The sequence below is a fragment of the Macrobrachium nipponense genome, chromosome 16 (assembly GCF_015104395.2).
Source record: "Macrobrachium nipponense isolate FS-2020 chromosome 16, ASM1510439v2, whole genome shotgun sequence".
NCBI lineage: Eukaryota > Metazoa > Arthropoda > Malacostraca > Decapoda > Palaemonidae > Macrobrachium > Macrobrachium nipponense.
The window spans coordinates 33,185,878-33,197,797 of NC_087209.1; positions in this window are offsets into that span (position 1 = coordinate 33,185,878).

Below are 11,920 nucleotides of genomic sequence, written 5' to 3' on the forward strand. Positions count from 1 at the left end.
TATTATTTTTCCGGTAACAAATGACACCTCTCCACTAACAGTCCCATTCCAAAATAAATAGGAAATCTCTCGTTTCTCTATTTAAGGAAGGAACAAAAGCAACGCCATCAGAAGAAGCAGTCAAGAAAGTTCCTTCCTGCCATTTCCACCACACATTGCCAGTTTCTTTCGGCCATAATGATCACCTTGTTGACACAGTGTTCGCATATTCTGTATCCCCAAACCCATTGCCCCTTCCCGCCCCCCTCCCGCCGTCCGTCCCCTCCACGTACCCCAATAACCACCTCCAGTAACGAACCCCCCGTTCCTCCGACCCCGTTCAGAAAAAGCAACGAAAAATCTGTATGGCCGACTGATAGATAATTTACTGCACAGGTTGCCACCATTTGAAGGGTGCCAGATTCCCTCCCTCAGAGGTGCTTCTGAGGCTCAAATGGAGAGGAGAGGATCGATAACTTCAAGCCCTAGGATAAGGTGCTCCAAGATTCAGTTTTCCCAGAGCATACTCTTTCCCTTCATGCCCCTCAGAGACGAAGAGTCTCGGGGTATTTCTGGAAATAGGGAAGAGAAGCGAAAGCCTTCTTTCATTGTTTACTGCATTACGACCCTTACGGGTCTGCACCTTAAGGATCTCTACGGCGCGTGGTATCAGCAGAGGTCGTAATGGAGCACAATTTCTTCTTCAACTCCTTTTACCCTTTTTGTTTTCGCTCCCCTCTTCTTCCCATCAGTATTTTTAGAGGGAAATGGAATAATGTTTCACTTTTCGAGATAGAATAAAGTATTCACTACATTATAAACCTTATATAAAAATACTTGATACATCCAAGTATATTTACACAATTCGAATCTTACCTTATAGTTATTGTAAGACAAAGTCATACAACACCTATACTAAACACTTCAGTATCAGAGTACGTGCAGTTCTTGTTCATTAGTTTCCAGTGACGCACTTTCAGTTGTTATAACAGATTGCATATTATTTAACACATAGCAAAACAATGTCAAATTTATCAACCTTCACCTGATAAGCGGATCACTTATCAAAATGCCATTTCCTGCTTTTTTTGGCCGAATGACAGTACAAGCAACATGGTCTTACACAACTAATTGCTCTTAAACCTTTTACATACTACGCCCATGAGGAAAAAAAAAACTTTTTATCGAAAGGAAAAGCTTAAAAAAATATTATGAGCGATTCAACATAACGATTTTGCGCCTGCAGTTGCACACCTGATCGAGGTTCAAATTGACTTCAATGAATTATATATTTTCGTAACATCGTCAAAAAACTATATATATATATATATATATAATATATATATATATATATATATATATATATATATATGTATATATATATATATATATATATATATATATATATATATATCTTACGATGTTTCGTAGTTTTCCTCTTATAAAGTTAAGCAACCTACAGAGCCCTTCCCATCTTGCACACAGTCCACCTGAACTCCTAATAAACTAGTTCCACTCATCACTCATTCTGTTTCTCTATTATTTCCTGAGCATAAATTGTGTTGCCACTTGAATAATTACCAAGTCTCTTATTGATTAATTACCTTCCTTTGTTGTCACGCGCCCAAACAATATCTAATCTATTTCTTAGTCTCTGGACAGCACATTCCTCCATGACTTCGTTGCCTGTGATACAATCGTGCATGTAGTCTCCATTTTACAGTCACTGTTTTCAGAATCGCAGCTTTCTTTGTAAGCGTACGTTTCTTTCACTTAAGTCATAAATTTCTCCCGGTTTACGAATGGGATACTTATATAGCTATAATTTAGCATTATATATCCACTTTATTTATACATTTACTTCTCTCTGACTACTCGCTTTCCACTTGGCAATCCTATGTCACCAAGGCATAAGAGAAGTTTCTACGTCCTTCAGGGTCTGCCATTTCACCAGAACGTAACCCTCCTTTGTCTCTTCTCTTGCACCCATTTTGCTTGCAGCAAAAAATATACGTCACTCCATTTGAGCTTCGCACCGACCATCTTCCGTAATGCTCATACTTACATTCAAATTCTCGTAATACCATTACCACTACACACAGTTAAGTATATCTTAGTTTAACCAGACAACTGAGCTGATTAACAGCTCTCCTAGGGATGGCCCGAAGTATTGGACACTTGTACATGACTAGGAACCAACTGGTTACTTAGGAACAGGACCTACAGCTTATTGTGGGATCCGAACCACATCGAAAAATGAATTTCTATCACCAGAAATAAATTCCTCTGATTCCTTGTTGGCAATATATATATATATATATATATATATATATATATATATATATATATATATATATATATATATATATATAATATGTATATATATATATATATATATATAATAGATATATATACATGTAGAATCTACTGGTCATTTTTACCAGATACATATGAAATTTTAATAGCCGTCCGGTAGCGGGAAACGAACCCGCGATACCATAATCACGACGAGGTCACCTTGCCGACCTGACCTACCAGGCATCATGATTTCTTCAAATTTTTTTGAAGTTGGGCTCAAGGCTTTGTAGTGACAAGCGTATCCAAAAAGAGCAAAGAGTTTGAGAAGTTAAGAGGGCATTTATTGCAATTTCATAATCTATATATTTATATATATATATATATATATATATAGATATATATATATATATATATATATATATATATATATATATATATATATATATGTAATAGTGTGGCACAGTGTCGTTATTCCTAAAGACAATAACTTAATAATACTTAAGAAAAAGGCACGAAACGGATAATAAGGAAGAAAGGAGAAAAAGGGAATACGATAATGATTTTTCTTAGCGAAGGGATTTTGTTACTCCAAACATTAGGCTTTTAGCCATTAGACATCTGGTCATCATCCCCCAAAAAAAAGCCTCTGTCCGTACCAGCGATTAGTGACCAACAAGAGATTATGGTCGATGAGGGATATCGCCCAGGCATCTTCGAGAAATTGGAAACTACTCTCATTAGCGCCTATGACTAATCGGCGTTCCCTTCGTGAACAGGTCAGAGAGAGCCATCTGGCATACGTTAAAAAGGAATTCTATGACCCGTTGTTAGAAAGAGGGAAGTACCGAACTCTTAAGTGCTCCACCCTCCCAAAGGTAGGCCTCTAGTATCGACGAATCAAAAGCCATGAGTGTTGGTCATAAGACAGCCCAAAAGGGGTATCAACGAATGACCTATGAGGTTACCAAGGGATACGCCCCTAAGAAGCCAGGACATGAAGAAGGAGGCGTATACAAATTCAAAGCCTACGAATCATTGTAAAAGACATGACAGAAGGCGGTCTTGTATAATGTCTGTAGCCACTAAGAGACAAAAAGTCTTTCAGTAAATGCCACACCCAGTCAAAATCCCAAAATCCAAAGGCGGGGCTAAGGAGATTTCAACTGAACAAAAAGGCGAGACAGAGAGAGAGCAGGCAGAAAAGGGAGCAGAGAAAAAAGGGGAACAGAGAAGCCAAGAGAGAGAACAACCGGGGAGCCTGAGGGGAGAACTGCAGTGGCATGGCCGTGAAACAGAGAAAGACAGAAGAAACCCCAGAAGAAGAACAGGTGCAAAAGTGTGGTGTGCGAATTAATCAAAGACAGTGAAAGTGACAATCAATACTCAGTAAAATTCCCTCGTGCCTATAGACTCGTAATTACAACAAGTGCCAATTAAGTTTTAACAGTCCAAGAGCCCAGTAACTCAGAAAGTGGAAAACATGTGTAAGAACCCCTAACGAAGAATAAACTTAATGCAAAGAAACATATCAATTAATTTCTCATCCTAACAGAACCCCTTTACCTAATTCCCCAAAGTACAGCCTCCACGGCACACGTTACCTTAGATCTGTGCAAAGAAAGTAAGTACCGTCACAGATTTATTGGTGGCAGCGGTGGGATACGATGAGATAAAGATTGATATAGTGACAAGATTAATTGATGTCGAGCGGTAAGGATAGGAAGATAAAGACACAGCAAAGAAATGGTGATTAGCGACGTGATACGAATACACGAATGACAGTTAAAGACAGCGGCCGCGAAACGGAATCAAAGTTTAGTGTCGGCATAAGAGATTTCAATCCATTCACGCCACTCGAAAAAGAAAGTTCTCCCCTAAGACAGTACCAGTGCTTCCCCAAATTCAAAGACAGTTATCGAGTCGTAACAATAAAAGCGCTCCAAAAAAAAGCACCCACACTTCACGAAGAAAAGCTCCGCTCCGAAGAACAAGATCAGGCGTTTTACCAGAAGAACAAGATGTCGAAAGCATAAGGCAAATATATCAAGAGGAAAGAAAACAATCCCGAAAACGCAACGGTCAACGCAGTCCCACAGCAAGCGGAGAGAGAGAGAGAGAGAGAGGTCCCCTTTCGCGAAGAGAAGAGAGAGAGAGAGAGAGAGGAGGAACCAACACATCATTCAACGCGCTGGTAGGCGAACGCAAGCGGTCAGGTAACGTACCCGGATGTCGAAGACGACGAAAGAAGTTAAGTCGAAATAAATGTCCCCACACTTACATAACATTAGACTCTATTAAAAGTAAATTACGCGATTAACATTTCAGTTAGACAATTTCTGGTATTTCAAGATTAAAAGATTTTCACACTGAACCTTTTTTTTTGGCAACGAAACTCTATATTTCTTCATTTTACTAATTATAACTAATCAGCTACTAAGACCTTTTCCCGAACATTTGTATTTACTAACCAATAACTTTAAATTTTAATTTTAATTTTGATTGTGTCATTTTATGTTATTTTTTTGTGATTTTGGTTCTTTTGTGATTTCTTGTACTTTGTTTTTTTTTTGTTTTAGTATTTGCTTTTTACTTTTATTCGTTACGTCGAATGAATGTTTACTTGTTTTTATTTTGTTTGTTTAGGATAACAAGGGTAATTCACGGGAGGTCTCTCGTTAGCGTACACTTTATGGTCAGTTCAGTATCGTTTTACCAGTACAGTTAAGAGGGTTTTTGTTGTTATTTAAGAATCGCTTACCGGTAACGTAAGACTTTGAGAATATTTCTGGGAAAATTCTTTTATTTTTTTTGGTGATCGAATACTTTAGTAAAAACAGTTTATTGTTATTATCATTTTCTTTTTGGGATATTACTGTCATAACTTTGATACTTTTAATGATACTCAGTACTTAAGAAAATTTCCATTAACGAGTCGATGGTCAAGGGGAGACCGACTCCTTATCAGAACGTAAGAACGCTTGTGCTCACGAGAAGTCAAACAAGGAAATTAACCATGCCGGAAGGTACACAGTCCGCGAATTCGAACGCAGCAGTAATGGGAACACATAAGGGACATGTAATTAATCACATAGCTAAATTTTGCGGAAGAAAGGATGGTCAGTTAGCTTGTAACTTAGAGAATTGGATAGAGCAAGTGGAGACACGCCTAGATAGCATAACGGGGACAGATAGAGAAAAGCTTATTGAAGCCAAGAGTTATCTTGATTTGGAAGCCGGAGGAGACTTAGAACGGTACGTTCACTCCGAGACTTACCGAGATCTTAAGAATTGGGAAGAATTGAAACGGTATTTTAGGAAGGTTTATTCCACAGTTGGTGAAAGAGATCCAGTTACTAGCTTGGCAAGGATAGTGCGTCAATTTAAGTTAGACGAAAGACGTTATCAAGAGTTTAGCTCTCAGTTGTATAACAATATGAATGAATGGGGTAACTTCATGGAATCCACAGGTTGGATAGAGGTAGAAGGAGGCAAGCAAAAAAATGCTAATGAGTCATGTTAAAAAAATATTTAGACTAGCAATAATGATTGGAAGCCTGCCAACAGAAGTCATTGCAAGGATGACCCGTAAGTGGGAGACATCCGATGATGTAGCAGAGATTGAAGAGGGGGAAACAAAAATCCTTGGTAGAAGACCTGAAGGGAATCCTATATACAGACCTTTAGTCGCTATAGGACAAAAAGAAAGGGGTCAAAATAGATCTAGGACACCATCTAGAAATCAGAATAAGATGCCAGGTAAATCTTCTCAAGGAGGATTTTCGACAGTCACGTGTTATAACTGTCAGAAGAGAGGACATTATGCCAGTGATTGCCGAGGGATGGCCTTCTGTCCTTTCCATAAGACAACAGGACATAGTGCTCGAGAATGCAGAAATAAATTTGTTTCAGCTCCTAGAGGTAGATCTCAGTCGAGAGGCAGAGGTAGAAACAATAGTCAATCTCCCCCAGTTAGAGGAAATAGGGATTCCGTCCCAAATAGATATGCTAATCAAACAGCAAGCATAGGTTATCAACCAGATCAGCCAATGTCAGACGACGCAATGGGAAATTTTCTGCTTACTGGTACAATGAATCTTCCTCTATAACAGAGAGAACGTCCGGAATGTCAAGGCTAAGTCAAGCTACACAGGTTAGCAAAGTTGATGTAGGGAATGAATATAATTATAGACCATTATTTCCAGCACATGTCGGTCTAGAGAAACCTATTATTACATTCTTTGATACAGGTAGTCCTAAGAATATAATGTCAGAAAAGGTGTATCGGTTGTATTTTTCTCACTTAAGTTTGAACCCAGCGGTAGATTGTAGAATCACAGACGTCCAGGGTAATGATATCCACGTAATTGGACAGTTAGATTTTCCATTTAGGCTAGGAAGAATTGCACTAAGAGAAAAGGTTCTGGTAGCCAGAGATATACAATTAGCTTTTGCTCATTTGCTGATAGGTTATCCAACTATGGCTAGACAAGGGATAAGCATTGATGCCCCTAGAGAACAACTAGTGATTAAAAACGGTCGTGAGATTTCTAGAATACCAATATGCAAGCTAATCAAAAGAACCCAGACTCAACAGAATCCCACACTGAAGGGTATTTTAAAGAAGGATAAGACGGAGGGAAGATATCCAGAATGCATCACGAGTTCACAACAGATCATTAACCTCTTAGAATCAAATCAATGCACTTATTTAAAGTTAGAGAGGGAATTAAGACTTAAACCAGGAGAAAGCACGTGGGTAGAATGTAGAGTAAATCCAATTTTTGAAGGGAAGGAAATTCTCACGCTTACTGAAAAGTCGCAAGTAAATGGAATACATTATTCTTCCAGTTTACATGAAGTTAGACAGGGCAAAATAGCGTTACAGATTACGAATAACAGAGGAGGAAAGGTTAAGTTAACACCAGGTACAGAGATAGGCCTAGCAGAAGTATACTCCATACCTATACGAGTTGTAGAAAGGGAAACGGTAGCAGCAATTAGTAAAGGAAATGAAAATTATGCTCAGGACATAAAACTGAGAAGAGCTAAGATAGGATCTCATTTAAAGGACATTAAGGAAAACCATGTTAGAGAAGAATTCATAGACTTATTGTGCGAATATAATGATATAGTCGCTCTAGACGGCGACACGTTGGGAAATACACGCGAAATAACGCACAAGATAGACATTCCATCAAACACAAAGCCAATCTACATACCAGCCTACAGAGTAGCACATTCCCAGAAGGAGATCATTGAAAGAAAAGTACAAAGAATGAATAGGCAAGGAATAATAGAACCATCTAAATCCCCATGGTCTTTTCACTTTTGCTAGTTCCTAAAAGGGACAAAACTTACAGAATAGTTGTGGATTTCAGAAAATTGAACCAAATTACTGAAAATGATCCTTATCCAATGCCGTCAATGCGAGATCTTATCGCCACTATAGGGTCCAAGAAATACTTCACCACTATAGATTTATTGCAGGGATTCTTGCAAATCCCTCTAGACGAAGAAAGTAAACCTTTGACTGCTTTTTCCACTAGTAACGGCAGATATCAGTATGTAAGAATGCCCTTTGGTCTAAAGTCAAGCCCGGTAACCTTTGTAAGATTAATGGATAAAATTTTGGGCGATATACTAGGCAAGGACGTACACTGTTACATAGATGATTTGGTAATAGCAACAGATACCATAGAGGAACACATAGACTTAGTCAGAGAAGTCCTAAAGAGATTAAGAAAAGCCAACCTGAAGCTTAAATTAAAGAAGTGTAACTTCCTTAAAAGGAAAATAGACTACCTTGGGCATACACTAAGTGAAAAGGGCGTAGAAGTAAACGACTTAAAGATTAAGTCAATCAAGGAATATCCTACACCTCAGTGCAAGAAGGACGTAAAGTCATTTTTAGGTTTAGCAGGTTTTTACCGCAAGTTCGTAGGGAACTTTGCAGTCATATCCGCTCCACTAACTGAACTTTTAAAGGAACACGTATCATTTATATGGACAGACAAGCAGCAAGAAGCTTTTGATGAATTGAAAGAAAGATTAACACATCCCCCAGTACTTAGTTTCCCAGACTTCGGCAAAGAATTCTTTTTAGCCACGGACGCAAGCCACATTGGTATAGGAGCATGTTTAATGCAAAGACAAGATAATAAGTATAATGCGATAGCTTATTACAGTAGGAAATTAAAGCCCTCAGAAGTGAATACTCAGTAACAGACCTCGAGTCTAGCATAATAGACGCTTTAAAGCATTCAGATATATCATTTTTGGTTACAAGATAACCGTGTTCACGGATCATTCAGCTGCAGTAGAAATGTTAAAGAACCCTAATTTTCTGGACGAAGAGCCCGTTGGTTCATGACAGCCCAAGATTATGATATAGAGGTGAAATATGTCCCTGGGAAGACGAATAAGGTAGCAGATGCATTATCAAGATACGTGTCACAAGATGATAGTATAAATATGATAAGTCAAGAAGAAAAAAAGAATGAAACAATGTGCAATGACGTAAATGTACTCACCATGCATTATACAGAGGAGCTTTCCCGGCAAATTTCATAAAGGAACAAGAAAGAGATGAAGATATAAGGGAACTGTTTAAATACGTTAGAAACGAAAGAAAACACAGCCAACAAGAATTAACCGAACTAGGTAGGAAGGTTGGATGTCCCACAGATGCACTAACGGACATAGATGGCGTATTAATTTGGATGTGTCACGAATATGACCCATTTGGTCAATTTCTAGGTGTACTGCACAAAAGGTTAGTACCTAAAAGTCTAAGAAACAAGGTCATTGAGCTAATGCACGATGATGACATGAGAGCTCACCCAGGAAGGGATGAGACAATTAGATTAATCCAAAGAACTTTCCATTGGAAGGGAATTCACAAGGATGTTAGTAATTATGTGAAGAGCTGCAATACATGCAACAGCTACAAGGGAAGAACCGACAAGGAAGTACCACTAGGGAAATATCCTATCCCACAGACTCCTTTCGAAAGAGTATCTATTGATCTTATCACAAATCTTCATACCACGAGTAAAGGGAATAAGAATATACTAGTATGTATCGACGCGCTCACGAGATATACAGAGTTGGTACCACTAACTAGTAAAAGTGCCAAGGATTGTGCAACCGCTCTCTTCGATAAGATATTTTGCAGATATTCTGCCCCACAGCTCATTATCTCTGATAATGGGACCGAGTTCAACAACTCATTAGTTCAAGAAATTTGTAACGCCTTTAAGGTAGAAAAGGTAGCGATACAGCCGTATCACCCAGCTAGTAATGGCTTAGTAGAAAGGAATAACAGGAAGGTTTTAGACGTATTGCGTCACACAGTAGGACAGGATCCTGACTGGGACGTAATTTTACCTTTTAGTCCAATTATCATAAAATGCAAGGCATCATACGAGTACTCGAGCAACTCCCATAAAAGCTTTGATGGGATATGAACCCAGATTACCTTATGCATGGCGGAATCAGCCAATACAGCTAATTACTCTGAAGATATCATGAAGATAAGAATCGGAAACTTTAAAGTAATCCACAAGCAATTGCACAAGAATTTAGAAGAAGCCCAGCAGAATATGATAGAGAAGCATCAAGAAGGATTAAGGCCTGTAGACTACAAGAAAGGAGATGAAGTCTATATTAAGAAGGAAGTAAGAAGTGGTATTAATTATAGTTAGCCACAAAATTCACAGGACCATACAAGGTCGTAGACGTACAAGAAACCAAGATAAAAGTTAAGAAAATGAATAACCAAATGCCTTCCACATACGCTGAATCATTAGAAGAAGAATTTTGGATAAACAAGGACAAGGTCAAGAGAACCAAAGAAGTCGAAGAATCCGAAATGACAGAGACGTCAGAAGAAATTCCCGAAGAAGGAACTAGATATAACCTAAGAAATAGAAGAGTCACTTTTCAGTGAAACAGAAGAACAAACCCATTAATTCATCCCATTATTCCCATGTATTTATTTGATTTCTTTATTGCTAAGTTTACCGCCATCGGTCGACTTAGGAATAATCTTTTATTGTTGCAATTCTTACTTTAATTAGTTGGTTTGTAGCAATTTTTTTTTGGAGTTATGTGCACTAACTTCAAATTAATTTTGACTTGAAGGGAAATATTTGGGTATGTAAGAAACGATTCAATGCGCAGTATAAGAATTTTAAGACGTATATTAAGTTTAATCGTTCCATAAGAACATTCTTAGAAGTAAAAGAATAAATAAGATGGGTTAAGTTAGACATTAAGTGATTTTAAGATACGAGAATTCGTTTCAGAAATGATTAAGATATTGAAGGGGCGATTAATACACTTATTTTGTTCAAATCCATTAAATGTTGATTGATGAAAACTTATTAATAAGATATTAATCAACAAAGACTCACTAACAAGATTTTAATTGATGAAGACTCATTAACAAGATAGTAGTTGTTGAAAACTTACTAACAAGTTATTGATTGGTGAAAACTTACTAGTTGTTGTCACAGTAGAAGAAACCTACAAGTATTAACCACTAACCGGTTCCTTTAACCGAGTTGCCAATTTTGTTGTAGTATCAAGCAGTAAAGTTATATTGTTTAATGTACAAGGTTACTCAGAAATTACAGTAAGAATGTCCAATGAAATTTTGCATAAACACAATACACAATCTCAGTAGGAAGTCAAGGACACACTTGTTATTGCATACAAATACACAAGGATATTTTCTCCCAGGACTTGTCTCCAAGTAACAGGTCGCAGCAAACAAGAAGCCATCAAGTGTCGTCAACGAAGAACGAAATTTATTTTTCCATAAAAGAAAGACGATATCCACCTAGATAGAATAGGACTGAGGACTGAACCAATCATGTACTGTAAACTTGGATAGTTACCATTATTTTTTGCTTCTTACCATGCATTTATCTAACTTATGTGACTTAAGGGCTTAAGTATGTTTAACTTTCAGTTTTCTTGGTTTTGGTGATTTATTTTGTTTGCATTCAGTTTCATGTTTCTTAATGTGACTTACTCATATTTGAATTCAGTTTGATGATTCTTTTAATATTACTTAATCAAGTACTTGTTCATATTCATATTCAGTTTTTTTATGTTTCTCTGAATGTTACTTACTCAAGAATTTATTCATGTTTACATTCAATTTTGATTGTTGCCCTTAACGTTACTTAATCAAGGATTTGCTCATGTTTACATTCACCTATGATGTTTTTGAGTTAAAGTTTCAATATGATTTCCAAGAAGCATAAGTTAGGAGTCCTCTTGTAGGTATAATATTTGCTTCAGCTTAGATAACGCTGTCGGAGTCAGCGAGGTAGCGGGCCGAGACTGTAATAGTGTGGCACAGTGTCGTTATTCCTAAAGACAATAACTTAATAATACTTAAGAAAAAGGCACGAAACGGATAATAAGGAAGAAAGGAGAAAAAGGGAATACAAAAAGATCATAAGATTTTTCTTAGCGAAGGGATTTTGTTACTCCAAACATTAGGCTTTAGCCATTAGACATCTGGTTTTCATCTCCCCCAAAAAAAAGCCTCTGTCCGTACCAGCGATTAGTGACCAACAAGAGATTATGGTCGATGAGGGATATCGCCCAGGCATCTTCGAGAAATTGGAAA